The 15289-nt window shown below is 35.3% G+C and overlaps 1 protein-coding gene across 1 annotated transcript in view; it reads right to left on the minus strand.

The window, feature by feature from the left end:
• Positions 1-15289, minus strand: part of LOC118661479 (receptor tyrosine-protein kinase erbB-4-like) — a 513850-nt gene that overhangs the window by 13777 nt on the left and 484784 nt on the right. The gene's annotated exons all lie outside the window — the stretch shown is intronic.

The raw sequence follows: 15289 nt of genomic DNA on the forward strand, positions 1-15289 counted from the left end.
ACTTGGGCAGCTTCCAATGGAATACTACTCAGCCATAAAAAAAAAACAAAAACGGAATCTTACATTTGTGACAGCAGGAATGGACTAGAGAGTATTATGCTAGTAAATGAAACAAGCCAGTCAGCGAAAGACAAATACTATATGACTTCATTTATATGTAGAATCTATGAAAAAAAATAAACTAACAAACAAAGAGGAGACAGACTCATGGATACAGAGAAGAGACTGAAAGTTGTCAGAACGAAGGGTTTGGGGGCTGGGTGTGAAGGGTAAAGGAATTAAGCCAAGAAAAAATGAAGATTCATGGACACAGACAACAGTATGGTGATTGCCAGAGGGAAGTGGGTGGGGGAAGTACAAGAGGGTAAAAGGGGATAAATGGTGATAGAAGGAGACTTGACTTGGGGTGTTGAGCACACAATACAATATACAGATGATGTATGCTAGAACTGTATACCTGAAATCTATATAATTTCTGTCTCTGCCCCTTAGAGCAAGTCTGAGAAATTCTAAAGCAGAGAACATTCATAACTCTGGCATAAAATCTATATAATTTTATTAACCAATGTCACCCCAATAAATTAAATTAAAATAAATAAATAGGTAAATCCCTGTAAGTTGATTTTTTTAAAAAAAAGGCCTAACTTATATCAGGCACTCAGTGTTAGTTATTATTTTTGTATGTGAATCCTGAATTTTGACTCTTGTTCAACACGCTGCCTCTGTAGCCTAGCATCTATAAAACTGTATTTCTCTCTTTCTAAGTGAATAACTACACATCACCAAATTGATGTGAGAAAACTGCTTGATACCATTTCCATTTCAATTGAGAGTGACAGTTTCAAGTCTGAGGTATTTTATAAATGTGATTTTTTTGCCCTCAGAAAATTTAAAGGAGGAAAATGGTCCTTCATGAAATGATGTGTGACAACAGCTGCCTCTTTTGAAAAGCATATGGGAAATGGCCTTTGAGGAATCAGGAGGTAGAGGTGACTGCTTTTGTGACTAGTCTGCTGTTATTTTTAAATGAAAAGGGTGAACAATTTCAGAAATAGTAGGGCCAAAGCATCAGGACTGGATGTGGCAGGGCTGCCAGGAAACACTTTAATATCTTTGTAAATATTTGTCAAAACAGAAAACAAACATCTTAATTATTTTTAAACAATACTTGAGTCATCTTTTCCAGTGATGAGGTCTTATGTTATGATGTTCTTATTATTCAAGTCAAACAAATGCAGCAGATATTCTATAGATATCTGTGGATACAGCCAACACTGCAGACATAACATCAGTTGAGATCAGGGTTTTGGAAGCTAGATATTAAAATGCTTTTCATACTCAAGTGTCTTTGTGCGAGTCAATTTGGTGGTAAAAGCAAGTTATTTAAATTTGGAGAAGTACTTCTTAACTGTCTGACCTATGTCAGTATGTCACGGTACTTGGCTAAAACTGTGCTTTATTATTAGCAGCAGTAGTACCAGAGATACAACATAGTGGTTAGGCAATCATTTACTTTACAATGTGTCAATGTGTTCCCCTCATATTTCCTGTACCCACCATACATAGTGATGCTGTGCTTTCTTTTTTTTTTTAATATATTTTATTGATTTTTTACAGAGAGGAAGGGAGAGAGATAGTCAGAAACATCGATGAGAGAGAAACATCGACCAGCCGCCTCCTGCACATCCCCCACCTGGGATGTGCCCGCAACCCAGGTACCTGCCCTTGACTGGAATCGAACCTGGGACCCCTCAGTCCGCAGGCCGACGCTCTATCCACTGAGCCAAACCGGTTTCAGCTATGCTGTGCTTTCTTAATTAAATTTTTGAATAAGAAAATGAAAGACTTATGCTTTTTTAAATTTAGAAACAAGATACATTTATATCTAAAAGCATCTGCCATATACTAGTTATTTAATAAAATTCACTTGACTTCCATTCCTCATAAAATTCCTTTAAGTCTTTGTGCTTTCCACCTTATCCATCCATCCATCCATCCATCCATCCATCCGTCCATCCAGTAAGTAATCACTTACTCCACAAATTACCTATTGTCCCCCTACTATCTAAGAAGCACTATGCTCGCCCTGACCGGTTTGGCTCAGTGGATAGAATGTCAGCCTGCGGGCTGAAGGGTCCCAGGTTGGATTCCGGTCAAGGGCATATACCTTGGTTTTGGGCACATCCCCAGTAGGAGGTGTGCAGGAGGCAGCTGATGAATGTTTCTCTCTCATTGATGTTTCTAACTCTTTATCCTTCTCCCCTCCTCTCTGTAAAAAATCAATATAATATATTTTTTTAAAAAGAAGAAGAAGCACTCTTCTAGGTGCTGGAGGCACAGTGGCACACAGAATAGACCTGGTTCTTCCTCTCATGGTGCTTACTACCCTTCATCACTTCCAATCTCAAGAAGATAAAAGCTCAGCCAAGAAAGATAAACAGTGTCTTGAAAGCTTTCTCTCATATCTTTGTTTCTTTAAGAATAAGTTTTTATTTTAGAATTTCATGCATTAAACATCTCTTCACCGTGTATAAAGTTATCCCACATTCTGTCACACATCACCGCCTTCCATTTCTGAGAAAAAATTTGCATTTTTCTTTTAATATAATATCTTACCAAGAGATGTACTTGTGTATGTGTCTGTATGCATGTGTGTGTATGTGTGTGTATGTGTGTGTGCGTGTGTTTTCAGCAGCCTCAAACAAACAAATTCACCCTCAAATGTTTTCCACCCTGTTTCCCCTTTACAGAGTTCTAAAGTGAGGAAATCACAGTGTCTTCTAAGATAGCTTATATATTATTTACAAGGTACAGATATATTGATTTTAAATATTTTCTAAATGTCATGGCTTTCTTCTGCCTATTTTGGTTTCATTCATTCAAAAAACTGTATAGTGTGTTAGAAGTTATGCTTTGCTTTAGGTTATTACTAAATACCTAGGGACCTAGCATCTAGCTTGTGGTTTTGAAATGTGCTTTCAAGAAATACACTTTGAAATACACTTTTTGTTGCTGTTGGAGAAATCTCAGAGTCTGGGTCTGGGACAGTAAATGTATAAGATAGGCCTGAAACATCTCCTCATACCAGATAGCGAGGACACTATCACAAATGAGTGTGGTCATGTCAAAACGGCCCTACAGCCAGTTGGAAGAGACCCTTCCGTGTTAATGATGGGGCAGTTTGAATTACAGAAATGATGATAATAACAATAATGGAGTCCCACGACATATATTTTAACCTATGAGTTTATAATAATGTTAAATGAATTTAAATAGTCACACTTGGACAATAATATAGAACCAATTTGTTTTCTTAATAACTAGTAAATAAAATAAAATAAGCATTTAGTCTTTTTTTTTTCTAAATGAGCTAAAACATTGGGTAACCAAATAATAGGTTACCTACAGGATGTCTTTATAGAGTATTCTAACTAATAAATAAGGAAAAAGTTAAAATGAGTGTTAATCAATACTGAATTATTAATTGGAACAAATTAATATGAACAATTAAGGAAACTGAATGTGAGCTATATGGGAACAGTTTGTACTTCACAATTTCCCTAAAACTTTTTTAATAATAAAGTTTATTTTAAAAATTAGAGCTATAGCATTCTAAAATGTCTTATGAATGAATAGTGCTAGGTATTCAACATCAATGACTGATCATTACAAATCATCTATAATAACCTATAATAATAAAAGCATAATATGCCCATCGACCGAACAGACAGAACGCAGAATGACCATGTGGATGACTTTCCTGACGACCACGCTATGACATGCACTGGTGCCAGGCCAGCCAAGGTGGGTGTGATGTGATTGGTCAGGGGGGCCCGCCATTGCCCCATGATCGCCCCAAGAGGGAGGCCCAGGCCACAGAGTGAGCCCCAGACCATCTGGTTGGTGGCCTCACAGCAGGTGGGCGGGGCCTCCCGCTGCAGAGCAATTGATCTGGGGGTCTTGTGACCCATTGCCCAGCAGAGGGAGGCCCAGGCCAGTCAAGCCATCATACCCCATGCCTGTTGCCTGCAAAGGGAGGGGACTGGTGGCGGGGAAGGGGGAACAGCGCTGCACAGACAGCAAGCAGAGGCAGTGGCAGGGGTGGGTCCAGCTGCCAGCAGCCGGAGGAAGGAAAGCCCTGATAGATCCTGATTGCTGGCCAAGACTAGGGACCCTTCCTGAGGGGTCCAGGATTGCAAGAGGGCGCAGGTCGGATGAGGGACAGCCCTCCCCCCGCCCCCGGCGCAAGAATTCCATGCACCAGGCCTCTAGTGTCACAATAATAGGGAAAACTGATGGGAGATAATTCTGCATAGCATTTCTGCATTGCTTGTGGCAGCTTTTGGTTTGGACTATGTTTTCAAGAATGTGTGTACATAGCAAACAACACTGGAATATAATAACAGTTTCTCCCCATAGGGCAGAGGGTAAATTTTCTCAGTCCTCTTTAGAAGACTGGGATTTCCTAAACTCAGAGTTTTTCAACTGTGACAGAAAGTATTTTTTTTATTTTTATTTTCTTAGGATCCACTTGTGCATGCTTCCCAATCACCCCATGGAAATTGCCCAGGGGATACAACAGAAACAGGAAGCTCAGGCTGATTGTTGTGCCAGAGAATCTCCTGTCTTCTGCCAACCCAAGTGCCAGGCTAAGCTATTAGCTTGCAATCAGGCTAACATTTTCAGACCTTAGGCAGTTCTCAACAACAACTAGCTGCTATGTGCTTCTGGCTAACCTCACCACCACCCTCACTTTTACTGAAGGAACTGAGCATGAATATGATAAAGGCTCTGGATCCAACCACCAATTCAGAGGAACTCCAGAAGACAGAGGAATATCATAGCCTCCTTCATGAGTAAGCAATCAACAAAGCTCAAGCTCAGGAAAACACTACAGAAAAATGTCCTAGGCTTGAAGGGATAACATTACAAGGAACTTGCAATTTAAAGCTTTAAATATATATATATAATTTTACAAAAACCAAACTATGGTGTCTGAGGAAGCATTGTTTAGTTATTATAAAATTATAAACAAATTAAAGAAAGCAATTTCTGTAAAAGTAAGGATAGTGCTAATTCTTGAGGTACATTGGTAGTTATGAGTGTATGTCTTTTATATACTCCTTAAGCAACTGTATAATTTTATTGCTTGTAGAGATGCTTATAGAGATGTAGTGAAAATTAATGATGTCTACCCATGTATTTTTAACATAATCCATACATGTATGTATATATGTGTTTATGTGTATATATAATTTAAATAACATTCTTATATTAATAACAATTTCCATAAACTAAATTTATCATTATACATATCCAAAAACGTAAGCAGGTAGAGAAATAAATAATTATACAGACAGACTGACAGACTATATGAATGGTGAATAGATGAATAAACTCATATATGTAAATTATAGAAAAATAAGTATTCTCTTCCTTTTCCCTTTTTTCACATTGTAAGCTAATTTTGCAGTAGCAAAACTTTATACATTGACTTTTTCTTTTCATTCACTGTTCAAAAGCTTGCCTAATGTAATGCAGGGACATTAAGACTAACATGTTATATTTATAAATAGCACATAGACGAAGTCAGCCTTAATTGACATAATTCCCTTTTCTCTCTGAGTTTTTTTATACTAGAAAAATGATATTTTATATTCTCCAAGCTATACTCAGTAACCAAACTTGGTTAAATATATATAAAAGAGTCAATGCCTCCTTAATAGGAACAAATGATGAAATGAACAGTCTCCTCTTAACTTTTCACAAATGCTTATGATCATCAGAAATGAGTTATTCTCATTTACTGAATTCCCTTTAAGACAACCGACAAATATATGATTGCTTCTCTTTCCTGAATCAACACCTTCCTGTTGGGGATGGATTTATTAATCACACCAGGCTTCAGTGTGATAGACACAGGATTGCTTTCCTAACAGTGGCTTCTTGGTTCATGATGTGTCCCAGAGACATTAATATCCTAGAAAGTGAATGGGGGTACTTATTCTAATTCCAATCACTATCTTCATCATCTTCATCAACATTATCACAGCACTAGTGTCTTATCTGCACATGACAATTTATAAAGCCTTCCACATAAATAACACATTTAACATCCAATCACAACTTAATAATTCAATTCATTTCAATAGATTATTCAGAATATGTTAAACTATAAAATACACCACAGCTTTACATTAATGAAATTACAATAATCTTAGAAAGGAACTGATATTAATAAAATTATGACAAAGTTAACATTTGTTTTAACACTCTTGAATTACACTACTGGAAAACATTTCACCTACCTTTCCTAGAACTTGCTCTTTTAGTCCTATATTAATTTCCTGGAGCAGTCCCCATTCCTAGGATCTGATGCCATCTCTACTGGTTGGCACACTGATATAAAATTTACAAAGTAATTCAGACTATGCTTTGTTTAGCTGACACAGTTACCTCAAATCCCTTTTAGAAAGAGTCCATTTACAAAAAGATAGATGAAACAAATTAGGTGATGGGGATTAAGTTTCTGCAGATGGATGTTTCCTACTATTCAGCTCCACTTCTGGTGCCACTATTCACAACACTGTGACTAGCAGTATTACTCTTACTACCGTTACTTCCACTTTTATAACTGACTACTTTTATGCGCACCTACTCTGTAACAGTTACTGTGCTCAGTGCTCTTATATAAAACATAAAAGCTACTACTGGCCAGGTAGTGTGGTTGGTTAGAGCGTCTTCCTAATACACCAAGGTTGAGGGTTCAATCCCTGGTCAGGGCATATGCAAGAATCAACAACGGATGCATAAATAAGTGGAACAACAGATCAGTGCTGCCTGTCCCTCTCTCCCTTCCTCTCTCTAAAGTCAATCAATAAATATTTAAAAAATAAACAAATAAAATTTGGAATTTAATTATCATTATCCTCATCTTACATTTCTTTTAAAGACATGCCTAGTTTGATTTGTTCAATTATACCACAATTCTCCTGTTATATTCCACAGAATAAGCTGTCATCTATCCTGCCTCAACACAAGGTCACGGCTGATTACCCAATTTTTATAATTAATTGGTCCCCATTACTAGAAAATAATTTATTGACATTGACATGCCACAAAAGAGGAAAAGACAATAGGGACAATATATAAAATCATTTTGTGCATCGTGGATTGGATTCTGTTGAGAAAATTATGTTTTCTGACATAACAGTATTTTACAAAAAACAAAAAAAACTACTACAGATGTTAGAATTGTTACTATTTCTTCTATAATAGTAACAAAAAGTAAATATCTTATTTGAAAAAGGAAAAAATGTTGCTTAAAATTTATTCAAATATTAGATATAAAGGGTCAATATAATGTCTTCTCATTAGTTTTAAATTACCATTAATGATACAAATATTCCTTCTTCAAAAATATTTGTCTGAAATAACCAGACAAATGCTCTGGTGTTGAAAGACATTTTCTTAGTAACAGTTCTATACTTTTATTTTACTTCAGAGACTGTAGTACATTACAGCAAAAATCAATCAAATTGTCATATACATACATTTTTTAAGTAATAAATTAATACACAGCAAAAAATAAAAGTCAATATTTTTTCGAGAGGAAATGGAAACTGCAGAATTTGAGATTCTGAATAATTGTGCTAATATTAAAACTTGAAAAGATTATCTCTTCCACAAAACATAACTAAGAAAGTCATTGGTTTCTATACATATTTCTCTAAACTTAGTTATATAAATGCACTTACTTTTATTACCATATAAAAAACATTTAGTCATATTAAAGAAGAGCAAATATTTATCTTTAGCATCACATTTTTAAAAATTACCTCGATTTTTAAAATCTTTAAAAATCAAATAAAAAAACACACAAATAATAAAATGAGCCTGGCCAGTGTGGCTCCGTAGTTGAGCATCAACCCATGCAACAAGAGGTCACTGGTTCAATTCCCACTCAGGGGAAATGCCCAGGTTGCAGGCTCAATACTGGTGAGAGGCATTCAGGAGGCAGCCAATGGATGATTGTCTCTCATCACTGATGTTTCTATCTCTCTCTCCCTCTCTGAAATCAATAAAAATACATTTAAATAAAGCTAGAGTATGATAAAGTATCAATTTTTATTGAAATTAAATTTAGGCTACACAGTTATTACATTAAATTATATTAATTATAATTGTCAAATTCCCCATAATCTATGAGGTATGTGCATATTTATTTCATACTAAAATAATGTAATAAAAATGTCAAACTATTTTTGTAGTCCTTTTCTCCTGCTTTTTCCTTCAAACTGAATATTCTTTCTTCTTCTTTTTTTTTCATCTCATAAACTTGTGACTTCAAACTCCTTTAGGCATCATTGGTTTTTCAGATGTACAGCACAAGCTTCAGTGAAAACACCCTCAAGTTTAGCTGAATGGTTTGTGGACACAGTTCATGAAAATAGTTTCTCTAGTGCTTGATAGTAAAACAAATGGAGCATCACTTCAAGAATCACTCTGCCAGTTACCCACAATTTTACAATGAAAAACATTAAGAACATAAGTTTTAATGCATATTTAAGTCCGAAATGTCTATGATTAAGATGAGGCATTTTTTATGAATTAGAGTGGAATATGTTTTTTTATTGATTTCAGAGAGAGGAAGGGAGAAGGAGAGATATAAACATCAATGATGAGAGAGAATCATCCATCGGCTGCCTCCTGAACGCCTCTACTGGAGATCCAGCTGGCAATCCAGGCATGTGCCCTGACCAGGAATCGAACTGTGGCCTCCTGATTCCTGGGTTGACACTCAACCACTGAACGGCACCAGCTGGGCCTGCACTATTCTTCAATCAGTGTGATATATGTTTCATTTATTTGTCCGCTGTCTAAATGTGTTGAACATTTTCAAATCATAAGCTGAAAAGGACCGTTGGATTGGATAAAGTAATAACGCCATAGAGGGTTTCTGAATTTCCAGATCACAGCACCAATAAGAGTATTTGAAATTAGTAACTTCTTTTTAAGTCATATATTTATTTCTTTTTTGTTTTTATGGGCCAAGTAGTTATACTTACATGTAACATAAACAGTTGCCCAATGATTCAGTAATGATTTATTTTTATCTTCTACCTCTCAGATCTTCAACTTGCTCTCTCCAATTCACAAAATAAATGTCATTTCTACCCACTGAGAATCCATTCAAATGAAAGCCAAACCAAATAAGTAATGTGCATTTACTGCAAAACAAGAGTTTAAAGCCTCCTTTTTTCCCTCTTGTTATGCCACTGAGAATATATAGCAAATGAAGCAGCATGAAAACTGCTTTTTTTTTTCCTCACCCTCCTCATACAATTCTCAAATCAAAACAGAGATGCAGATAAACTTTACATCACTTAGCCATGCTAAGACAGGAAGTAAAACAACACAATTCATTTCAAAAGTGTATTAAAGTGTGCCTTATTTTTGAATTAAAATATAGTTGGCATACACTATTATATTAGTTTCAGGTACACAGCATAGCAATTTGACATTTATAGATCTTATGATGTGATCATCACACTAAATCCAGTAAGCATCTGTCACTGTAAGCATGTCTTCTTTAGCAAGGCGATGATAAAAATTCAGACAAGTGAAAATGATACTAATAGCTGCAATAAAATTCTTTATAAAAGATATCCCTTTACATGTAGAGTTGGATGCACAGTGGAGTTTGAACATTATGTTAGATAATATAAGTTCATGTCAGTTTGAAAAAATATATATTTTTTTTACCTAAAAAATTTCAAGCTTTTTCATGAGAGAAGCCTGAACTACTGCATATAATTTGTGGTTATTATATGTAAGAATATTGATGCTAATTGAATACTAAACTATATATACATGTTTTCTTCCAAGTGCAGATTAGGTCTTTCTCAATATAATTAACGTATTCATAAAGTTGAGAGTTGTGGAAGCCCTTTAGGTGTGGTTGAGGGAAGATGGGGATCTGAATTGGACCAAGGCAATTGTTATCCTATTGCATAGGGTGACTGTAAGGGGGGCTCCTACAGGGCATTTGTGAACTAGACTACTGTCTGAGTTTCAATCTCTCTTGCACTTTTATTATCAGTGGCTACAACCAGACTAGTCTCTTTATCTTGGTAACACCCATGTCCACCATAGCTCATAGTAAAACCTCCATGAATATGGAAAGGAAGAAATAAAAAAAAGCAACAAAGTAGGGAGAGAGGGGAAATAGAATGATAAAAGAAAAGAACATGGTGAAAAGCTTTTGATTGTTGTTCAAATCTTGCCAACTAGCAATATAACCTTAGGTAAATTACCTAACTCTTGTCTTTCATCTCTAAAATAAAGAAAGTCTATTAAAGGATCTCCAAGATTCCTTCCAGCTTACTTTTTACTCATATAGTTTTTCTCATTATAGAAATATTACTTGCCCTAACCGGTTTGGCACAGTGGATAGGGCGTCAACCTGCAGACTGAAAGGTCCCAGGTTCGATTCTGGTCAGGGGCATGTACCTTGGTTGCGGGCACATCCCCAGCAGGAGGTGTGAAGGAGGCAGCTGCCCAATGTTTCTAACTCACTATCCCTCTCTATAAAAAATCAATAAAATATATTTTTAAAAAGAAATATTACTTCAGCCATTTAATGTATAGTCCTCTAACTATATTCACTAAGCAGAATATAAATATTCAAGCACTATGTTGAAATGCATACATTCGTGGCATCCCCATTAGAAACTAGTATAATCAATGATTTTAAGTTTTTACATAATCGTCATAATGTTCATAAAACTTAAATAAAGAAATATAATCCCACTCTTAAATAACTGAGCCCAAGAAAAAAAAATTAGACCATTAAAATATTTTCCAATTTTGTCCAATGGATCCTGAATTCACTGATTCCAAGATATTAAAACAAATTATAGAGCACACTAAAGAATCTGTTAAAGGTTGAAAATGAAGAGCAGCCACCCTGTTAACACTCATTGCCTCATGGACTGAGTTTTGGAGCTCCAGTTTGCTCTTAACAGAACAATCTCACTTGGAGAAGGCAAATGGTCAAAGAAAGAATTAGTAGCAACTTTATCATAAAAACAGTTTACAAATAAACTACAGGTTTCTCCTCTACTTACTTAGTTTGTATTGTTTGCTTCAAATTATATCTTTTGAAGGATAAGGTAATTTTTCCCCAAAGAGAATATTCTTCGATCATCTATCAATAATAAGAGGTCTTACTCAAATGTGTTCCTGATTTACCTTCATTTCACTTACCTCTTATACAAAATTTTTCAATATATCATTAGTAACAGAATTCACAGGATGGATGATCTTGTAAATGCCAATGAATTTACTATCAGTAATCATGCCAGCCCCTGCAAAAGTCAATGTTTCTATCTATGAAATAAAAACTATTTTATTTGCAACCAAAACATCCTCCCAAAAAACAAGTGTTAAGAAAAACAGTCTCCTTCCAACCAATTCTTCACTAATAGTATTCTATTTACATTTTACTCTGCAAATCTCTTCTCTGTCTACTTGTGAGTCCCTAAGAATATTTAGGATTCATCTAGCATAAGAAAAAGTCTTGATAATATAAATTATTGTAGTCCATTTCATTTGTATTATATTTCATTAACTTGTGCAGAACAGTCAGACAAGTTATGTACTCATATTTAGTTGAAATTGAAGATAACACCTGGGAGGGTTACATATTAACATAATATATCATTTGCATCAGCTATTCCATGAAAGTTTTATAATCAAAGCTAAATCAATTAAAATAGATAAATCTCGAATAAAGTTTAACTGTAAACCGAGTTTAAGCATCCCTCATTGCCTGGGGAATGAGCAAGGATACCTGAGGCCAAATTTACTTAATTGTTTCAGGATAAAGCCCTTTGTTTAATCACATACTACTTCAAAGGAATTTCAGACAGTGTTAATTAATTAGCTCCCTTCCTCATTCATTCATAGAATTGAAAATATTTTATATCCTTTATCATAGGTGAAAAGCTGATTTATTTATCTATTTATTTGTGGGGGGTTTTAAATTTATAAACTTCAGGCTATCTTGAACACAGCTTCCACCACTGGAAATAGAAGGTGAATCAAGATGGCTAGTACATTCGTACTCCCTTATGTTCAAAGACGCTCAAGTGCCTGAAACTGAGGGTAGTACCAAACCCTACACTACCCTCTGTGCTTTTCCCTACACATACAGACCTATGGTAATGTTTAAGTTATAACTTAGGCAGAGGGAGATTTTAACAATAACAAGTAATTATCTAATTGAAAATAAATTGTAAAATTTACTTCAGCTAAAATAAACAAACTGCCTATAACAATTTGTACATCAAGTTTATATATTTTGCCTGTGTTTACCCACCTTATTACTTGAAGAGTAACATCAGTTCAAAAGCTTTTGAAACTGCACTAAAACGTCTGATTCTTCGATTGTATTTGCTGGGCAATTGGAGACTTTAGATGACTTGGGACAAAATTATACTTTGGCAATTTTGAAAATTATTTAAGGTTATTTTAATTTTAAAAGAACATTTATTTTAAAAGATAGCTCTTATTTTCCTTTCTGTCTCTTAGTTCACTTTATCAGACGGAGATAGCCAAGAAGTGAAGAGTAGAAGTTGGTTATTTGATGACAAGGATTAATGGAGTGTGAAGTATTACAATACAAATTTTTATAATAAAAGTATATTTCAAATTTAGAATTAACATTCTAATAATTACTAAGAACTATTGAGAGGCTTTCAAAGCCTGATTTACACAAACAGCTCAGTTGATAGAAGTGATGGTAATGTAAGTGGTTGAAAAATTTTTCTGCACTTTATGCTCCATTGAACCATTTCTTCTCAAAATATGACCATTAATCAGCACCATTTCCATTACCACATGTATTTACTTAAAGGCCCAGGACAGATACTACTTCTGTCACAGAGGCTTTTGTTTGTGTCTTTATTTGTATATTTGTTTTAAACAATGTATGTATGTAAGGGGCTGTTTATCTGGTGGGAAAATGAAAGCATTAACATCACTAATCTCCCTTCTTAATCAACTAATTTATACAAATGGCAAATTATTCAAATTAGAACAGCATGGAAACTGGTCTTCCTCAGTGTTCCAAGTAGTAAATTACTGTTCCCTTTGTAGCTTTTGTTGACAGGGATGAACTGGGGTGGCAGCATTTCATAGCAAAGAAGAAAGAGCAAATTTCACATATTCTGTCTAATCCAAAAAGAACTGCTAGTTTAAGTGCTTGTATTTGTGTAGCCATACCAATAGTGTGAAATGGCATTTCTTTAACCAATAACAAATAATGGTTATAAATATTTCACATGAAAATATGGGTAAATTGAATTTATGCTAAGCCACAAAATGTACTCCTGCAATTATTTCTTTGATATTATTATATATTAGTATGAATTTTAATACCCAGAAGATTTGGTGATTTAATTATTTTAATACACCTTTCCTTTTTTGCCGTTGTTAATTCTCACCTGAGGATATTTTTTCCATTGCTTTTCAGAGAGAGTGGAAGGGAGAGATGGGGGGAGGGGAAGAGAGAGAGAGAGAGAGAGAGAGAGAGAGAGATAAGAGTGACACATCAACTGGCTGCCTCCCACTTTTGCCCTAATTAGGGACAGGGAGCAAACCCACAACCCAGGCATATGCCCTTGATCAGAAATTGAACCCACACCCTTTGGTACATGGGCTGACACTCTAACCATAGAGACATACCAGCTACCTTTCCTTTTTAACTGTTATTTCAAATTAAATTTGTTTATATTCAACAGAAGAACAATATGCAAAGTCTTTTGAACCAATATATGTTTTTATACTATAACTAGAGGCCTGGTGCATGAAAATCCATGCACTGGAGGGAGGTTCCTCAGCTTGGCCTGCTCCCTCTCACAGTCCGGGAGCCCTGAGGAGCGGGAGGTGACCAGGCGATCAGGGGAAGGCGATGCCCCATCACACCTCTGCCGCTGCCACTGCCTGCAGCGCAAGCCTTGGCCGAACCTGGGCAGCTGGGCAGCCGCCATCGCTCTGGGCATCTGGGGAACTCTAGAGGCAGGCACCCAGAGTGAACAGGCCCACCTGCTGCCCTGGAGGGGCTGAGGGACTGGGCACCGCCATCTTGTGGATGTGGGCACCACCATCTTTGAGGGTGGAGCAGCCAATTAGCATATTCCCTCCTTATTGGGTGTGGGTGCCACATCTTTGCAAAAGTATGAGGGTCAATTAGCATATTCCCTCTTTATTAGATAGGATAGTTTGATCTCTATCCTTTGGTGACAAATGCCGTGAATAATTGCAAATTCCAAAAGAATATCAAAGTATATAGAACATTCTGAGTATTAAAGTGAATTATATTTAGATTCAGGTTCTCCTTGGCAACATTGAATCAGGTTCACAGTAGCATAAATATAACTAATAGTTTTAATAACTCCTGTAATATTCCTAATGCTTGATTTCCACTGTTAATAAGTTAGTAATTCATCAACAAACCATTTTTTTTTTCAATTCAAAGTACTTCCATTAAGTAACTATGCAAAACTCTTTGGAGGCTAAAATATAAAACAAAAATGCAAACTCTTATCTTTGAGAAAGTTTACTTTTTATTAAATGAGAAAAACATTAACAATAATAAATACAATAAATGTAGTGAGGTGAGTTTTGTGGGAACCTAGAGGAAGATAACTTTTTCCAGTTAAGATGGACTGAGACAGATATGAATAAAGGCTGTGAAGAAAAAGCAATAGTGAACTACTAAAAAAATTACTCAGTAATACATCATAAATTTGATATTCCCTAGTTTAGAACTGGCTTACCTTTACAGAATTTAATCAGATGATCATTTCTTACAAGTTATTCAATTCACTCTTTCATTAGCAAATGCTAACTTATAATAGGACTGTCATACTTTAAGTTCATTGTTTTTCCTTATGCTAGTGGTCTTATTTACCTTGCCAAGCCTGTATAAACTTTCTCCTATATGAATATATCAGCAGAGAAAACTTGAATCTTGAAATAGCCTGATAAAACAACAGCTGTTCATCAACCACCCACTACATGTGACTACACCAATTTATCTCCTAATAAATGAAAGCCTTGCTATAAAATGTGTGGTTCAGATATTTTCTCTTTTTCGGCTATTTATTAAGTGAGCTTTCAGTAAAGCTATTTTTATATATTTCATAGCCAAATATATTGCTATACAAATAGACCAAAAGATAAAATGTGCTCTCAATCACTTAACAAAAAATATTCTAATGAG

Source organism: Myotis myotis, unplaced genomic scaffold, assembly GCF_014108235.1.
Source record: "Myotis myotis isolate mMyoMyo1 unplaced genomic scaffold, mMyoMyo1.p scaffold_m19_p_8, whole genome shotgun sequence".
Classification (NCBI taxonomy): Eukaryota; Metazoa; Chordata; class Mammalia; order Chiroptera; family Vespertilionidae; genus Myotis; species Myotis myotis.